The 19,336-nt window shown below is 34.2% G+C and overlaps 1 pseudogene; it reads right to left on the bottom strand.

Moving 5' to 3' along the window:
- Positions 1 to 12,590: 12,590 nt before the first annotated feature.
- Positions 12,591 to 12,713, bottom strand: LOC116897511 (annotated as a pseudogene).
- Between the last annotated feature and the right edge of the window lie 6,623 nt (positions 12,714 to 19,336).

The following is a 19,336-nucleotide window of genomic DNA, read 5'->3' as shown; positions in this document are numbered from 1 at the left end:
GGATTTAGCTCAGTGGTAGAGCGCTTGCCTAGGAAGCGCAAGGCCCTGGGTTCGGTCCGCAGCTCTGAAAAAAAAAAACAAAGCTCTTTTAGATTACTAATTATATCATTTTAGAGCCACTGTAACGGCAATTCATTAGTCCTTCCATTTTTGATTTAACTGTGTTGCATATTTATGTGAGCAAATATATACAATTATTTATATTAATTAATTGTAATTAATTTATAATAGTATACATTTTTGACACCAGAGGCTTTTCATTTTTTATCTCCTACAGCATAGTGAATTATAACTTTGATTATATGTACATAATCTTGCCTCACTATTCTACAATTTATGATGAAGTCATCTAAAACAATGGTCTGTTCTTAGAGAGGCCTTTAACCCTTTTAAGGTCTTCTATGATATTTTCTTTGTCTTCCTCTCCAAACATGTTCTGTTCTACTTTTTTCTTATGTCCAAATGTGCACATAGTTTTTTTTCTATTTATTTTGGAGATAATCCCACTATCTCAATGCCCTGAGAATTCCATCTCATTGACCTATTGATTCTTAATTATTCTTTTAAGAGTTTAATCGAGCATCCCATGGAAACCTCTTGCCAGTGAAGCACACCTGTCTTTTGAGAGTGCCTTGAACATTCTTCAGTCAGGGCAAGCATTTTTCTACATGCTATTCAAAAGTCCCATGAGCCTTGACGTTTGATATACCCAGTGGACAGTAACATTTTCAAGAAAAGGGGTTGCATTGTATCTATCTCAACTCTGAATTTCTCATACCCAATACAGGCCAGTCATGTGATGAATGGGTAAAAAATAAATAAATCTAACCAAAGTTAGGTGTCAAGAATTGAGTTCTCATTTTGCAAATGCATACTGTTTTAGACACTGTAGTTTATAGTGTCCAAGGCTCAACTTTAGTGATGTCTCTAGGTAAGTTGTTACCAATGACCTGCAAAATAAATAAAATGTTTTTAAAACTATCAACTGTTACCAATCAAGCTTTTGGAATAACAAAGAGTTAACCAAAGATCATTGATTTTTATCATACACTGAACATATTCATTGTTCAACTAATAATGAGCCCATTGTGACTGATGTTACTTAGTCACAGGTCATCTTCCTCAACAGTGGTCACATTGCTAGGTACAAACCAACAGACTGTTGGTTTATTTTCATATCTGCTAGTAAGGAGATCAATAATAGTATTAGAGGAAGCTTAGGACTTATCTCTGTGTTTGACATTTCTGAGTCATCAAGGTACTCATGCAAGAGCCAGGAATTTAGGAACAAGGCCCTGAAAAGCAGAAAGTGAAGTGGAGTTTGTCACACAAATAGGGTTAATGAGAAACATGATGGAGGCATTTCCTATGAACTGAAAACTTTCCTCTGCTTGTCTTTAACATAAAGATAGCTAATGAAAGTTACAAGGCTCAGAAAACTTAGAAAGGTGTAGCAGTCACAGGCTCCTTGCTAGAGTAAAATGATTTCTTCAGTAGAACTGATGTCGAGTCAGGGAGATGTGGTGCTATTAGGAGTTATTTACCCATGCTGGTGATTCAGTTTTATAGAGTGGTAGGACCTATCATGATGTCTTAGTTAGGGTTTCCATTGCTGTAAAGAGACAGCATGGCCAAGGCAACTTACAAAGGACAGCATTTAACTGGGGCCAGATTACTGGTTCTGGAGTTCAGTCCATTATCATTATGACGGGAAGCACAGAAGGATCAAGGTAGGTATGGTGCTGTATGAGCATTGAGTTCTATCTACATCTTGTCCCAAAGACAAACAGAAGAAGACTGGCTTTTCTGCAGCTAGGAGAAGGCCAACCACCCATAATTACACACTTCCTTTGACATGGCCACACCTACTCCAACAAGTCCATACCTCTTAATAATGCCACTCACTTCTTGGGTCAAGTATATTCAAAGCACCCACACATGATCCATTTGTTCTTGAACCAAGGATGGAGGGTACTGCATTCTAATGATCACTAAAACTGACCACAAAGAGTATCTCTTGAGTTTATTGTCTCTTGTGAATGCAAATGGAAAGTGCACATACTTATAGGTGGAGGTGAAGAAAAGTTTATTAAAGAAAATTATTAAAAATGTTTAAATTAAAGAAGATTGAGGAAGACTCAATGATATACTGATTTAATCAAAGTCATTCCAACAGAGACTTTCTGATTCTGTCTTTGAAGTTCTATTTACTGTCCATTCTCTGTCAGGGCAATGATGATGGCCTCCTCAATGGAACAAGTATGTCCTCTACAGGTATACTTCCATCAATAATCCAATAATCAATAATAAAATGCCCTAGTCTGAATGGACTGGAGCTTTTTGGTTCTCACATTGATTTGGTGGCCATATTTACATTTTCTCTGGTATTTTGATTACTACATAGTTTGCTATAGTTTGGTAAAATGATGTTTACTAAAGATCCATGAGAATACTAAATTTAACTTTACAATTGTCTTTTACTTAGTTGAGAAATCACTAAATTTGAATGACTTAACTCATTTCTCTACTGTTACTGTTATTATTTGGCTATGAGGGTATTTTTATAAGTTCTTTGAAGTTTCTTAGTCATTGTTGAAAATAATTTACTATATTTGAAGAACAATAAATTTTCATTTTCTTTTATTTTCACATGTGCCAGTCTACCACTTCTATTCAGGATTTATAAATATTTCAGCTACAATGGTTACAGGAATGCTGAGCATTATACTAATGGTGAAATTTTCACTTGGCTTGAGGGTTAAGCATATGTTCAATTATACTGTGATTAAATGTGGTCCATGTGGATTGGTATAATATTCTTTTTGCTCTCTCTACTAATTTAGCTAGCAAATAATGTATCCAGCATGTCAGGATTGACTTATACCCTGCAGTGGACATAATTGCTCTATCTGGGAGGTCATCTTGTTCTCTGTCAGACATAGCATTGCAAGCATGACTTAAAAGAAGAATCACAAAGTCCATGTTGCAGAGTTTGTTCTTCTTATAGAGACTTTAAGGAGAACATTCTCTACTTCACTAGAAGCTACCAACATATTGGTAGGGGAGATTGAGAGAGAAATATGTAGGGAATTGGGTCAATGTCTTTATTGGGTCATGGGCATTATCAAAAGAGTATTTCTTCTAGGAGTTTTAACTACAACCTTAAAACAAACAGAAATGGATTCTAGGAGACAACGTTGGGATTAACAGATGTTCACTGTGATTAACAGATAGTCATATCCTCAGTACATTTGAGGTGTGAACTGTGAAGGCTAGTGATGTAAATAGTGAGTCAAGTATAAGTGTATCACAGGGATGTGATCTCCATGCAGTTGATTATGGATAATCTGATTGTCCACCAAGAGAGGTGGGAAAAGAATAGAGAATTGGCTCCTGAATTCTGCTTCTGGCAAGAAAAAAAATTACAGCTTCTATTAAAGATCACTGTAAGAAGACAAAAAGAATCACAAGTACACAAAATATAGTACAAACAAGAGTAGTCATTAAATTTTTTATTTTCTTAAAAATGAATTAATGAGTGATATATGAAAACAAATTGTGTCATATATATACATATATATAATTTCCATCTGCTTCCTTTTTCTATTTTTAAAATACACTGTATGCATCAATATTTAGAGACAATTCCCATTTCAATGATGTGAAAAAAATAAATTTAAACTTTTGTCATTGGTTGGAATAGTAGATTGAGATTATAAATATTATTGTGAATTGGAAAAAACCCCTATATTAAGTGTCAGATCATATTACAAATTTGCATGGGTAACATCAAGGAAAAGCAAACTAACATGTCCATGTAAGCCAAATGAAATAGCTATGGAATAATGCTTAAGTCATATAAACATTGGAGTACTTTGCTTCAGCTTCACAATGTATAAATACACTTACTGAAAAGTTTCTTCTAGGAACACAGAATTGTATCTTATTCTTTTATCATTCCCTGTGAAGTGTAATAGGACTTTTAAAAAGCCTCTGAGGTATAAGATTTTTTTAAATAAATATAATTTAATGAATTGATTATTTGCAACTTAAAATTTCTACAAACTCATCATGACTACAGTATACTATATAAATTCAAGTATACATTTTATCTTCTATTTTATTAAACATGATGATGGTTTAGATAAAATGTTTTAGTAAAGTATAGATCTATCTCTTTATAAAACAAGTTGAAATTGTGAAAAAATACACAGAACTTTGCATATTCTAAAAAAATTATATCACATAGACATTGAAACAATGTTATGTAATAAACATAAAGACATGTAAGTATATACACATGCACAAATAAATAGCAACAAAGATATTAGTGTTGTATAATCATAAGATAATTCTTTGTTGATGCGCATTAGTACAAAATAGTTTCACTTTTATTTGTAACAATGTTTTATTGAGTAATCACTGAGTTCTGGGAACAGGTTTATAACTGTGCCATCCTTTACAGACCTGAATACCCTCTTCTAAGAAGAATCAGAGTAACAGAGTAACTGGGGCTTTTATATGACATGAACCAGATAAATTAGAAGTTCTAAAATCTGCTGTTTCTAAAATCTTGTTGTATTGCTCTTGAAGTCTTTAATAACTACTCTTAAGTTCATTCTTTTGTTCTCTGTCACACAAAGCTTAAATAAAGAAGAAATAGAGAATTTTGAATTACTATACTTACCAGTTATAAAAAAATTGTGGAGGATTAAAGTAACTTGAGAAGAAATTTTAAAATGAAGTTTTGTATTATCGTAAGACACAAGAGTAAAAGGCCTAGTACAACATCTGCACCAGTGCTAACATTGGAAAGGCAGGGCTAACACCTGGTATAGTATAAAATGTGGCTTATTATAAAATGGTCAGGAGTGGAAAGAAGGGTGTAGATAAGCAGGCTAGGCAAGGACTCAAACATGAACTCTGCAATTGGCACAAAATATCTTGTATTCCAGTGCCAAAATCAAGGTGTTTTAATGATAATAGTTAATTAAATTATGAGATAAGCTAAAGCAACTTACACAAAGACTATTACAACTTTTTTAAATAAAGAACTGATTACTTCTTTAAGTAAAGAAATGATGAAATCAAAGAAGACAATAGAAAAAAGTTAATCTGATATTTTAAAGTGATATATATTATACATTGATAATCTGAAAGGAAAAATATTAAATTTGTTATATGCATGCATCACATATCTATTAATTATAAGATTATATCAATATTTAATGGTATATCAATAATTTTCAGTCAAATATAAAATATGAAAACCATATTCAGTCAATATGAAAAAGAATAGCTAAGTAAAATGTGATGAGATATTAAAATATACTAAAAAAATTCCCAAAAGGTTTTAGTCCTTAAAAATGTTTGAACAAGTTTTACTGAAGGAAATGCCAAGAGACCAGGAACTATCTTTTTTTTTCTTTTTTTTTTTTCGAGCTGGGGACCTAACCAGGGCCTTAAGCTTGCCTAAATAGGCAAGCGCTCTACCACTGAGCTAAATCCCCAACCCGACCAGGAACTATCTTATAGATTCTGCTTCCAAGTATTAAAATAAAATGAATTTTTGATACATTCTCATATTAGATTGGTTTCAATTAAATGACCATAATAATTTTGGGTAACAAAATGAATGAAAAAAATATATATCAAATACACAGTTTAAAGTCATAAATATAGACTCATTGAGTCTTTCTGCATTATGATTTAATAGTGTTAATTTAATTTTGCTAGAAAGACTAAAAAAAAACTAATGTGACAATAATTTTAAAGATGAAACGGAAGTTACTCAGTACTACTTAAAATCCAAATGGGGCCTTGAAATTCCAATTTAGTTTGTGTTTTTTTTTCTTTTTGCTAGGTTGCCATATCTATCATCCAACGTGTTTTGAGGATAGAAATGGCTGTACTTTTAGACGGTTGACATCCACAATTATTTCAAAATGGCTAGCTAGATGAAGATAAACTCTAGAATCAAGGAAAATAAATTCTTAGGAAACTCCGTGATCTGGGTACCACATTGGGTATCACAAAAAGTAAATAGGATCAAGTGAATTCCTCCATTATTGATAATTTGAATTATGAGATTGTTTCCTTCTCTTATGCATGGACAGACATGTTATCCTACATTTTAACTCTTGACACAGGTTTCAAATTCTGATCAATGAATGTTGCTTCTTTAAAAAAAATTCCAAAGGTTTTCAAGCATTTTAATATGAAGGGTTTCCGTCTTGAGATTCAATGCATGAAAATCTCTCTCTCTCTCTCTCTCTCTCTCTCTCTCTCTCTCTCTCTCTCTCTCTCTCTCTCTCTGTTTGAGACAGGGATTTTTGTTTCCTGAGAACAAAAGAGCTATAACTGAAGGAATACTGAATGTACCCTAAAATGACACCATTTAAGCCAAAAGACTAGAGTAAAATTGGGTGGGAAGCTTCATATTGCAAAATGATCATGGCAGTTATAACAAAATGACTAAGCTTTACATATGGTACCCATTAGGAAAATAGATTTTTAAAAAAGCAGCACATCTATTAAAAACTACTTCTTCTTTATAACTGTATAACAATAAACAATAAGAGCAGTAAGGAATGCATAGGGATGAAATATTGTTAGGAATACGTTAAGTTGTCTATTTGACAAAGCCTTGCTATTTTGCTTGGTCTACACTTTACAAAATTTTTCACAAAAACAGCTTCACTTTAAGTCTAAAAACTCAAGTTTCAAATTAATATTCTTATAACTGACATTTTCTGCCCAAAATTGAAGAAATTTAGATAGAAGGTGAATTTTAATTTGATAGCCAAATCTACTCTCAAAAAGTTAAAGTTCTTATCAATGTAATTGTTGATTGAAAAAGTAAACTAAAATTTCAATGCAAGAAAATGAAAGTATGCCACGTGCTATAGTATGTAAATTGGATTGATTTTTATTCAAAATTACAAAGTATTAAATAATTACAGTGTTTGTTAAATCAAAATGAACACAAAAGATGCTTCACATAGCAAATTAAATATATCCAAGATGAACTCCAATCCTCAAGTAGATGTTAATTGTATTAGTGAAGAGTCTACTTTCAATTAAGGTTCCAGGAGGAGAGTTTATAGTTGTCGGGGAGATGTACGAGAAAAGGTTGTCACAGAAGGAAGCTGTGGTATCACTCAGCAAGCCTATACCTGAATTCAGGCAAGATTATAAGCTTCCACCAAAGTGATAGTGTTCAAATATTGTGAGCCTGTGCTGGTTGTCAGTCAGACTAGCTCACTGTAGCTACTGTACTGGCAGGACAAAGGTATCAATAGCAGAACAGTTAGTGAAGTGACATAAGAGAATGGTAGAGGCTGAATCATCATAAACTAGATCCAATTATATCCTAAGCAAAGTTTATGAACAGAACAGCATAAACATAAATATATTAACAAATGATGCAAATTACAAAGATGTGGATATCTGTGCTCACTTGACAGTGTCTACAACTTAAAATATTTTCATTAAATAGCCAATTATCTAAACCATGAGGAGTGTAGTATCATTTTAACAATATTTATAAATCAGAACATTCCTTTTGAGAAAGAAGTAATTCCATTTTCATGTGATTGTAATGTCAATTCTTAAAACATCAATAATCATTTTTTAATGTGTAGTGTTAACAATAGAATAAATAACGTTCTATAGTTTGATTCATCACAGGAACAAGTCATGCAAATTTCTGACCTTTGGCTGTAAGGTATTTTCAAGAAATTGTTTATTCAGTAATGTGTTTTTTGGTTTTAGCTAGCAAAATTTTTACTGTTTCCAAATTCAATTTTTATCTTGATTAAACTAGTTAAATGTTAATCAATTTGTTATTTTAATAGCTGAAATGTAATAAGATTAAGGGTTTACAAATTGGTTTGTTGAAATATTTTTGAAACCCAGCACTCAGAAAAGTAGAAGGTACCTAAGGTCTACTTTAGGAAATCACTTCCATATGAAGAAATGCTTCTGTATGACAGTCTGAGAAATCATTAATGGACTTCAACTTCTTGTCTATATTCTCTCTTGAGCATCGTGACTCTATGAGACTTCCTGTCCTTCCAGACACCAACGAAAATGAACTGTAGTGCTCCGTCCTGGAAACTAGTTTTCCTGCTTATTCCTTAGATGGGCGATGGACAGGTAGTTCATGGTGCCATCACAATGACAAACTAAACCTCATTGTGTGAGTTGTAGTTTGGAGGAATTGTAGTTCTAGGTGCCCAGAGGTTCAAGAGTGTGCAAAATATAACTCCTATCTACTATGCCACTGAATTGTGTGAAATCATTGTACCTATATACTGTGTATATAATTTCTGAATCAATCCTTTATATTCTTTATATCCTCTACATCCATTCTCTTCTTTCCCTGTAAACCTACTGTTGCAGAATCTCTACCTAACTAGTTGTCCAATAATTTTCAACTTAAACATTATCATTATGCTGCTGTTTTTCTTATCTTTGTATTCAATATATAGTTTCATTTTTATAAAATTCATCTAATATAGGTATATCTCTTAAATGGATGCATTTTTTAGCATGTTGCGATGATTCTATTGACTTTTTTAAAGAGTAATTATACTTGTTATCAAATAATGCAACTTTTTAAAGAGTTGCCTTTCTTCAATTACTTTTATTAGTAACCTTATGCTTATTCTTGCTTGTTACCTCTATCTACCTGTGGAAACCTGAGGAAAATGGAGAAACATGAAATCTTGCTATCTCTTCTCTTCTCTTCTCTTCTCTTCTCTTCTCTTCTCTTCTCTTCTCTTCTCTTCTCTTCTCTTCTCTTCTCCTCTCCTCTCCTCTCCTCTCCTTTCCTCCTCTCCCCTCTCCTCCCCTCCCCTCGCCTCCCGCTTCTCTTTTCTTCTCTTCTCTTCTCTTCTCGAAGCAGGATGCATAGGTGATAGTTCTCTGAGTCTGGGCTCCCTCTAGACCTCAGCATCTTTTCATATTGCCCTTGTGCCTTCTTTTTCATAACATCTGAAATCCATTCAATTACTGAAAATTCTGGGCCCAAGACCTGTTTTTGTCCATGTCTATGAATGTATACGTGTGCCTGTGAGCGCAAGCACCCACACACACAAACACACACATGTGCATGCACGCACACACACATACACACACACACACACACAGAGAGAGACAGAGACAGAGACAGAGAGACAGAGAGAGACAGACAGACAGAGACAGACTCAAAGATGCAGAGAGAGACACACAGAGAGAGTATTTTGTATGTGGCATATCTTATACAGTATGATTTTTTCTATCTTAAAATTAGGTCCTGTCATGGTAATATAATTTTCCTGTGAGCATATAACCTATTTATGGAATGATTTAGATGCTAAAAGTAGAGAATTTAACTATGCAGTGGTTCATATTTAAATTAGTTGACTAATTGAAACTTATTCTTCAGATAAACTTTAGGTAAAATGCAAAAGGATTCCATTTTAACCATAAATAACTCTTATTTTTAGTTATTAAGAAGTAATAATAACAAGTAACAACAACAACCAGTTGACTGTTTCTTGCTTCTTTCAAGTCAGGTTTTTGACAGGAAGAATTAGCTCTTAAATGATGCTTCCATTTTAATCTAAAGATGAAACTTTTAAGTATCATTTAATCCCCTTTCTTCTTAGTTTGTATTTGCCACTTCTTGGTGACTTTGTTCTGTAGCTCCAATGTGAAGGGACAATTACTATTTCTTTAAAACTGCACCCCTCTCTTGAGTTCTGGAAACACATTCTTTAGTTCCGGACACTTCATCTTTTCAATTGTTTTTCCAAGGCAAATTTTAGTTGAAGACAACTACAAATAGCTTTCATGTCCATCCACATCTGGTCCAAGAAAATTATGACATCAGTAAGGAGTGCTTTCTTTTTTTCCTCTCTCTCTCTCTCTCTCTCTCTCTCTTTTTGTTGTATGTTTTTCTTTATTTACATTTCTAATTTACCCCCTTTCCTGGTTTCCCCTCCAGAAACCTGCTATCTCCCCCTGCTTCTATGAGGGTGCTCCCCCCCCCACACACAAGTCTACTCCCTCCCTTGTCCGTGCTTTGGCATTCCCCTACACCAGGGCATCAATCCTTGGTTGGTGGTTTAGTTCCTTGGTTAATATTGTTGTTCTTCCTATGGGTTGCAAACCCCTTCAACTCCATCAGTCCTTTCTCTAACTTCCCTAATGGGGACCCAATTTTGGTCCATTGGTTGGCTGCGAGCATCTGCCTCTGTATTTGTCAGACTCTGGCAGGGCCTCTCAGGAGACAGCTACATCAGGCATGCACTTCTTGGCATCTGCAATAGTGTCTGAGTTTGACTACTCTACACGGGTTGGAAGCCCAGATGAGACAGTCTTTGGATGGTCTTTCCTTCAGTCTCTGCTCCGTAATTTGTCTCCGTATATCCTCCTGTGAGTATTTTGTTCTATCTTCTAATAAGGACTGAAGCATCCTCACTTTGGTTTTCTTTTTTCCTTGAACTTCATGTGGTCTGTAATTGTATCTTGGGTATTCCGAGTTTTGGAGCTTATATTCAGTTATCAGTGAGTGCATATCCTGTGTTTTCTTTTGTGATTGGGTTACCTCACTCAGAATGATATTTTCTAGTTCCATCCATTTGCCTATGAATTTCATGCAGTTATGGTTTTTGATAGGTAACTAGTACCACATTTTCTGCATCCGTTCCTCTGTTGAAGAACAACTGGGTTCTTTCCAGCTTCTGACTATTGTAAATAAGGCTTCTAAGAACATAGTGGAGCATGTGTCCTTGTTATATGTTGAAGCATCTTTTGAATATATGCCCAGGAGTGTTATAGCTAGGTCCTTGAGTAGTACTATGTCCATTTTTTTTTAAGAAACCTCCAGACTGATTTCCAGATTGGTTATACCAGCTTGCAACTCCACCCACAATGGAGGAGTGTTCCTCTTTCTCCACATCCTTGCCAGCATCTGCTGTCAACTCAGATTTGATCTTAGCCATTCTGAGAGATGTAAGGTAGAAACTCAGGGTGGTTTTGATTAGCATTTCTCTGATGGCTAAGGATGCTAAACATTTCTTTAGGTGTTTCTCGGCCATTTGATATTCCTCAGTTGAAAAATTTTTGTTTAGCTCTGTAGACCATTTTTTAAAAGGGATATTAGATTCTATGCAGTCTAACTTCTTGAGTTCATTGTATGTTTTGGATATTAGCCCTCTATCAGATGTAGGATAGGAACACTTGCTTAACTGCTGTAAATTCCTTTATCTTTGATGTCTCAAGTCAATCACACACCTGGAATTTGCCTTTAAAGGTCTAACATCCATTCAAGTCTTCCCATTCTCAGAGGATCTCAATGAAAGTCTTTTGAATGCTTTCTTTTCTTCAAGTTCCTGTTGCTTTCACAGAGGACCATCACAAGTATCTCTTAAGAACTGGGAAAGGGAATAACACTCGAAATGTATATAAGAAACACTCAAGTTAATAAAAAAATTATTCTTCAGACCCTTCTCTTCTCAATTCTAATTGCAGTTGAAGGAAGAAGACACAGTGGTAGAAAATTGTTGCTTTTCACTGAAGATCTAACTTTGTGTCCTGAAGATGGGATTTGGTTTTCACAATGACAGTTAGTAGCTTCTTCTGAGTCCTCAACTGAAACTAAGACAGGGAGTGATTGATACTCATATTTCGTTGTACTTGACAAAACTTTCATACTTGTGGTCTTCTACATTTCTAGTAAAAGTAATTACTTTAGTGTTGGGTAGTCAGAAGAAATTTCTTGTTTCTCTGCATTGTCTTGATTTCTAAAGTATAATTATCAATCATTCCAAGCAATCTAGAGTAGGCATAATACGAGAGTATGTGAACTCAGTCCACAACCATAAATCAAAACGACATCAGTGTTTTCAAGGGGTTTGTTTTTAATTATATTTATGGTAGCCCTAAATGTGTTTAGGTGTCTTCAAAGATAAGAATAGAACATCTCATCACAGGAGTCAGAGTTGTGGTTTTGGTTAGACACCAAGTAGTGTGGGTAGTGGAAATAACGCTAGGGTCTTTTGAATGAATAGTACATGTTTGCCAAATCAGATGGATTTCTTCATTCAGTTTCTCTAGTAGTTTTATTAGGCATAGAATATATTATTTTGCCTGTCATTTGTCTGTGCTTTTTATTCTAACTAATCATAGATCAATACTTTCAACTCTTGATAAATCCAATTCATTAGAAAAACTGTAGTTCTATTTGTAGCATATTATTTTTACTTGTTATCATTTGGTTGTATGTTTTCCAATATTCTGTTTTATGTGTGTGTGCTTCTGTTTCTTTTATTGTTTTTATTGCCTTTTTGGGTTTTTTTTTTTTTTGTTCGTTTTTGCCTGTTATTCTCCTGTTTTGTTTATTTTGTTTTTAAAGCATGGGGAAAAAGGGCATGGAGTTGGATAGGAAAGATGTGGAAAGACTAAGGGGAGGGAAAACAGTAACTAAAATATATGGCATAACTTTTTTTTAAGTAATTAGTTTATTTCCAGTACTTTTCCCAGTACTCTGCTGTTCCTAAGAATCAGTCATTACTGAAGCTGTCTAACCAGACAGAACAAGGAGTTGTTTCTTCCAAATGGAATAGTCACTCTCTATTGAAGTCCAGAATAGCCAATAAACCACAGGAAGACAGTTCTTTAGGCATCTGCTTGAAACCAACAGCTACAGTACAACTGCTGGTCAACTTTTTTCAATTAAAAGGTAAGTGAAAATATAAAAACTATTGTTGAGAGAGTATCTTATAGAGTATGCATTATCATTCCATGTTCTAATATTCTCAGGTGGTGATGAATAACAAATTAACAGTGTAGAATCATAAATGAAAACATGTCCACAAAACTGAAATAAGAAAATAATGAGCACTCACAGTATGGGACATAGCAGAATATAATAGTCTTGGGATAGCTTGCTAGGAGGTCCAGCGTTAGTATAGTATACTCTATAGACACGTTTCTCTCTTCACTTTTAGTCCAACATTATGTGCAAGATTATATTATTTATAGGAATACAATTCTAGAACTCTCAAGTTTGGAAGGTGCTAGAACCAGACATTATGTAAGTCAGGGGTTGAAACTCATCTAGCAATGGTAGCGAATATCATGCCATATGCCTTTGCATTGAACTATTGTTCTTTAAGAAATTAAGTGAAGACATTCATGTTGGTGCTACACATTAAAATCAAAACAAAACCAAAAAACAATAAAAATAAATCATAAAAATTATATTTATAAGTCATACTACATTTTAATCTTCAGCATTCAGAAGAAATTTCTTAATCATTGACCTCTTTCCATTGACACTTGGATATACTTTATTGTTTTTGTGTTCATAGAATTTATTATCAGTGACATAAAATCTAACATTTCTAAGCTCATGATCACATTAGGCACTGAGATTCATTTTAAACCAGTAAATCCTTTTAGAATTGTGTAAATGACAGAGTTAACACCAAAAGAGGGTTGGAGGAACATTTCATTTTCAATTTCACTATTTTTCTAGGTAGAAGGGAAACATTCCTATTCAGAATATGGGAAATAATCCTTTCCTTTAGCAGTCTGACAGTAATAATCATTTGCAAGGTTCCTGTGAGTTAGGAAGTTGGTACACAGGGCGTTAGTAAGGCCCAAAGAGACCACTTACCCATTCCTGGGAAAAAGGGTACTCTGTGAAATGTAGCAAGTTGCTGGTTCTAATTCCAGCTCCCATTTCATAGAAAAATAATAATGATACCATTAAATTAAGCATCTCAAGTCCCAATACTACACTGCTGAATTGCAATGAATCTGGCTTTGCTGCCTGTAGAGTGATGGCATTCCCCAATGTCATTACTGGAAATTCTGTCTTATCATTTAACATTTACTGAAGCATGCAGTTTTGCAGGCAAAATTTTCCTTTGGCGTAAATGCCTAACTATAACAACAAGTTGGAGTCTTCTTTATCTCTCAGAAGGTGGATGGGACATTCATTTCTTTATGAATACTTTGGCTAAATATTTCTGAAGTACTGCTGTATATCAACAGAATGCCACTGGCTGAAGAAATTGAAAGGAGTTTTGCTCATGATACCAAGACCCTGAAAATGGTTTGACTGAACCTTCTATTTTATCTTAGGCTCCCTTAATACCGCTTCTCAGAGAACCATAATGAAAGCAGACACCAAATTATAGTTCTACTCTCTAAACTAAAGTCTTCAAAACCAGATCATAAGCTAAAAGATCCCCTTCAGAAAGAAACCCACAGATGAATAGATTTAGAACCTGGAATGAAAGAGTTTCATACTTCACCCAAGACAAAACAGCAATTAAGTCAGGTAGCACAATTGATACAAGCAATGTCTGAGTTCAGACATCATTTCAGATTTTAAGAGTGATCCTTCAGTGACCATTTGGCAACATAAAAACAAATTTATTAATTGATTAAATGAACACTGCCATAAAGTAAACGAAGAAAAGTAATAAAACCAGCGCAAACCATATCCAAACAAAACCCCAACATGAGGTGTGGTAAGTTATTCTCATGGAATACAGAAAGGATTTAAGGGAAAGGGGTAAGAAATTAAACAACATGGGTACTTCTTTCAGGTTCATTCACATCATTCTTGCATGTCAATCAAGACCTATGGTTATCCACTAAAGTCCATGCAAAGAGAATGAAAACACTGGAAATTGCATTTTATGAATGTTCTTTCTTTTAGGCCATACAAATGAATAAAGACAAGATTTATATATGAAGTCAAACAAGAGATAATGAATTTTGCTTTGTAGACAAAATATATTACCCTGTCTTATGTATTTACACTAAAATGACATAAATGTCATTTGTACCATGCCTGTCATTGTACCATGCCTTTCTTTATTACTTTAAGTTCTTCTTTTACATTACCTGAAAGGTTATCACAGCAGACCTATATTCGGGAAACTGATGTCCTAAAGAGCTAATGACACAGTGTCCTTGGCTCCTGGAAGCACTGAATCTTTTGTGACTCAAAGTTTAAGTGTGGGAAACACAATGGGCTGTGGTTCTGGTTCCCCCATGAAAAGATTTACCATCGGTTTGTGTTGGGGCTGTTGGGTGGGATTTATCAGACTCCTATGTTTAGCTGTCACATAATCAAGTCACTGCTGTTATAAAGGCTTTTCAGTGATTTGCAAAGATAACACAGTCTCCAAGAGCTCTATGCATTGCATTTCACTCAATATCACGTATAAGGACAGTACTATAGTTTTAGGATCCTTATCGGCACTTTGACGTAGGTTAAATAAAGGAAAATAATTCCGTGTTAAGTTTTCAAAAAGCTGAAGGTATAAGGCTTAGTCAAGTGGCATTTGCTCACAGTTGGCTAGTTCCTGAAACAGGAATCCTTTGACATTATTAAGAATCAATTAGACTTTATCCCCCTGGGTATTGTTATGGCCTCTCAGCAATTTATCCTGGGAACATTCCTAGTGTCTTTGTAGGTGAAGTACAAATGGGACTGATTTAGAACAAGGACAGCTTTAAAACTAATGAGTGGATCCCAAAGCCAGACTAATGAAAAGCTTTCCAAGATATTTCCTCAACTGTCTTCTCTGCTTGTGCTTGACTTTAAAGCATTTAGCAGATTCCACTAAACTTCTTCAGACAAAGAAATAAAATTGGGGATCATATCTATGAAGAACCCAATAAAATTGCATGGAATTATCTTAGCACAACTAAAAGACTTCAATTTATAGCATTCTGTCTTAAATGTGCCTTTACAAAATGAGACAGTTTTGTTTTACTATGAGATATTGTGAAAGTCATAATTAAAAATAAATTATTATTGGAGTTTTTTAAAAAGTAGATCATGGGTCTCAGCTCTCAGTGAATTTATTCTACGGCTTCTAAAGTCAACGCTGAGAATTTTTACATTCTAATGAGTGAACTAAAAACATATATTTCAAAGCAAATAGCACTCATAAATTACATTTATGACACATGAGGTTGCTGACTGCTGTGCGTGGAGCATGGCGTGATGGCACTAATATGCTCTCTAGCTTGATTTTCTCAGTTCCCAACATGCTCTAATTCCACACTACAAATCTTTAAATGGCAGTTATATTTTAATTAATGTGATTATGTGCTGCCATTAGCCAACCCTCCCCCAGCACATTTCTCCTGCCAGACCCATGAATGCCAGTAAACCATTAACATAAAAGGGCTGTTTGCTTACTGAATTCATCCACACAAATAGGCAAGGGTTGCAATTGTTGTTTTGCCACTGAAAGAACGGAATGAGAAGGAGTTGTTCCGTGCCTGGCAGTTGCAATTATCTGGTGTAATTAAGTCTAATTTATAAACCCCCCTCAAATGAGAAAGTAACAATTTTTGTTAATTAACAAGAGCATTTGTAAAGCTCGTTAACTCCATCATTCACAGTCCGCCTGGAAAAATGGGAGCATATGGCTGTTACGATGGGACATGTTGCTTATGTGTATTTGGGCATTAATCTGTTTTGAAGGTCTAATGATTGAAATGGGAGCGAGAAATGGATGTTATATTACAGAGCAAAGAAGATCTACTGTTTTCATTTATCTTTACGGCAATGTGAGCGCTTTGTCATTATCTTCTGCCTAAGGCTTCATTATTGTGATACAGCTCTCCACATGGCCTCATACCATCGTGCCCATAAGCCTGCAGGGTACAAGAGCACTTATCTTTCCTGATGACTGTTGAATCATTTAAAACAAGTTATTAGTGAAACAATTAAAATGATATTGGTTCACAATTGTATTTATAGCTGGCAGGCATAATGGAACATTCTGAATAGTAGTCGGGGGGTCTGAGAATGGATGGGAAGTGCTGTTAATCAGAGACAAGAGAAACCTCTAAAGGCAACCTAAATCGCAAGGGCACGTTAATTGTATTGGAGCATTTCATTTAATTGAGAACAAAGGGAAGGTAAAAATCATATTATCAATGTTTTATGAACATGAAGAAATAGGAAAATTACCATGTCATCTGTCACATGTCTTCTTTGGAAGTGGAAATTAGAAAGGCAATGTTTAATTCTAACCAGAGCAGGCCAAAGACATCTGTGTCATTACACATTTTCAAAGAGTATTACCAAAATAAAACATAGCAAATTAATTGACTCATAAATATAGAGAAAGACACTGTGCTGAAGATCCAATATCCAAAACAAGACACTGGTTGGAAGTCAAGGTCTAAAAAAGGTAGTGCGAGGTGTTCCTGGCTCTGCTGCACTTAGGAATCCTAAGAAATAAAAGCACTCAATTTATCTATAGGTATATTTATTTCTGTCTTGAATTTAGTGGAAGAGGTTAGAGTAATTTATTAAAGAAAATGTAAGCAGATGGAATTCAGGATTGTATTTCCATAGGCATGTGTTGATTGGTATCCAAATGGAACTTGCCAATTACAGCATGTCGTGTATAGGTAAGAGAGCAGGGTTGGTAGATGTACTTGGAAGGGAAGCAGTTTAGAAGACTAAGGAGTTAGCATCAGCACCCGTAAGAAAGAACTAATTGGAGAAGAACAAAAATTAGACCGTGTCTTTAACAAACCACTCTATTTGAGAAACTATATTTCTTTAGTATAAGGCCAGTTCACTAAATGAAAGTCTCAATTACGTCAAACTAGTGTATTTGGAGACTATGTTCAACACCTATATAAAAATAAAAGTAGTATGATTGCTAGCAATGACTCACAATCTCTGATTGGATTGCACATAAATACAGAGTCAAGTAGAATATAATTAACACTAGCCAGCTACCCAACCCCATAAACTGCAGATAGAAATTATACAGATAAGAAGTCAGAGGATCAGAGGGAAATTGAAATCACTGCACCATAAAGAATCACATGAAGAATACATGTTATGAATAAATATGCTCATTAGTGAACCTGAGCATTTAGAGGACTAGATTGTAAGAGTAACAGTAAATGGTTTGCTGAGTTCTTTGTGTGGCCAAGTACTGATTTAACAAATGTATTTAATAGTTTAAGCATCATATCTTACAAAAATAATTCTATGAAACACTATTAATCTCATTTTGTAAATTAAAACTTTTCACACAGAAAATTTATGTAGCTTGTGTATCATAAAAGGTAATCAATCAGTACAGGTTAGCTTTTGTTTATTGCCAAGTCAGTACAATGCACTAAACTGAATGTTTTGTTTGAAATTCCATGGGTTTTTATCACATAATTGCCCCTATTGAAAAATATTTTTAAAAGAAATTTTTCTGGTAAAAATTCCAATATTTGTTTTTATCTGAAAGTAGAAACTCACAGTTAAAACAGGCTTATGTGCATGTAAACAATTCTAAGTAAATAGATCAGACAAAATGTGTTGTTGATTACAGTTTATCACTGGTGACTGTAGAGCCAGCAAATGGGACTAAGGAAGAACGGAGGGGAAATTAATAATTGTAATCTCCTATAGCTTCTGCATTTCTTTATCACCACAATCCACATGACCGCAGAAAGCCTTATTTACTTGTCCATCCAATATTATGGCAGCCTGTGGCTGCAGCTTGAACATTATATAGTAAATTGGAACATTATATAGTAAATTCGTAAGTTTATTGTTGCAAATCTGCCTAACACATTTTTATTGCCTCAATAAATAAACATTGTGTAATATTTTCTAACTTTTTATTTCTAAAGTGCTCTCATGCTAATTAACATATACTGAGAATGTTGAAGCATTTTACAAATCTGTCCCATTGTATCAAAAGATGTTCCTTAAAAGATGTAGAATTATGGACTAAATGTATTAATTTATATTGATTGTTTCACTCTGATTTTCAATAAATTTTTATTATACAAGAGAAAGTAAGATTATTTTGTATACTTTGCATAAAACAGGGGATAGGTTACATTTTAACATCCATCTTTATTAGTTCTACATGAGCAAGGAAGAATGAACATTACTAGTATTGTGTCCCATACAGTGTTTTATAGATCTAAAGTTTTAGATATATGTAGTGGATATACCAAATGGATATAGTTGGTTTAAGATACACAAGTTTTACCTTTATTTTCTTTTCTTCTTTTCTTCTTCATCTCATTGTATTGCTTTTATTCATTTATTTATTTCATCAAATTATATAAAATTATATATATACATATATATATATATAATTTAAGACTATTCAGAGTGAAATATCTTTTTTTTTTTAATTTTACATCTTTTTTTTTATTAACTTGAGTATTTCTTATGTACATTTCGAGTATTATTCCCTTTCCCGGTTTCGGCAAACATCCCCTTCCTCCCCCTTCCTTATGGGTGTTCCCCTCCCCACCCTCCCCCATTGCGCCCTCC

Source organism: Rattus rattus, chromosome 3 (assembly GCF_011064425.1).
Source record: "Rattus rattus isolate New Zealand chromosome 3, Rrattus_CSIRO_v1, whole genome shotgun sequence".
In the NCBI taxonomy this organism is placed as follows: Eukaryota; Metazoa; Chordata; class Mammalia; order Rodentia; family Muridae; genus Rattus; species Rattus rattus.
This window is presented reverse-complemented; position numbering and strand designations above follow the sequence as displayed.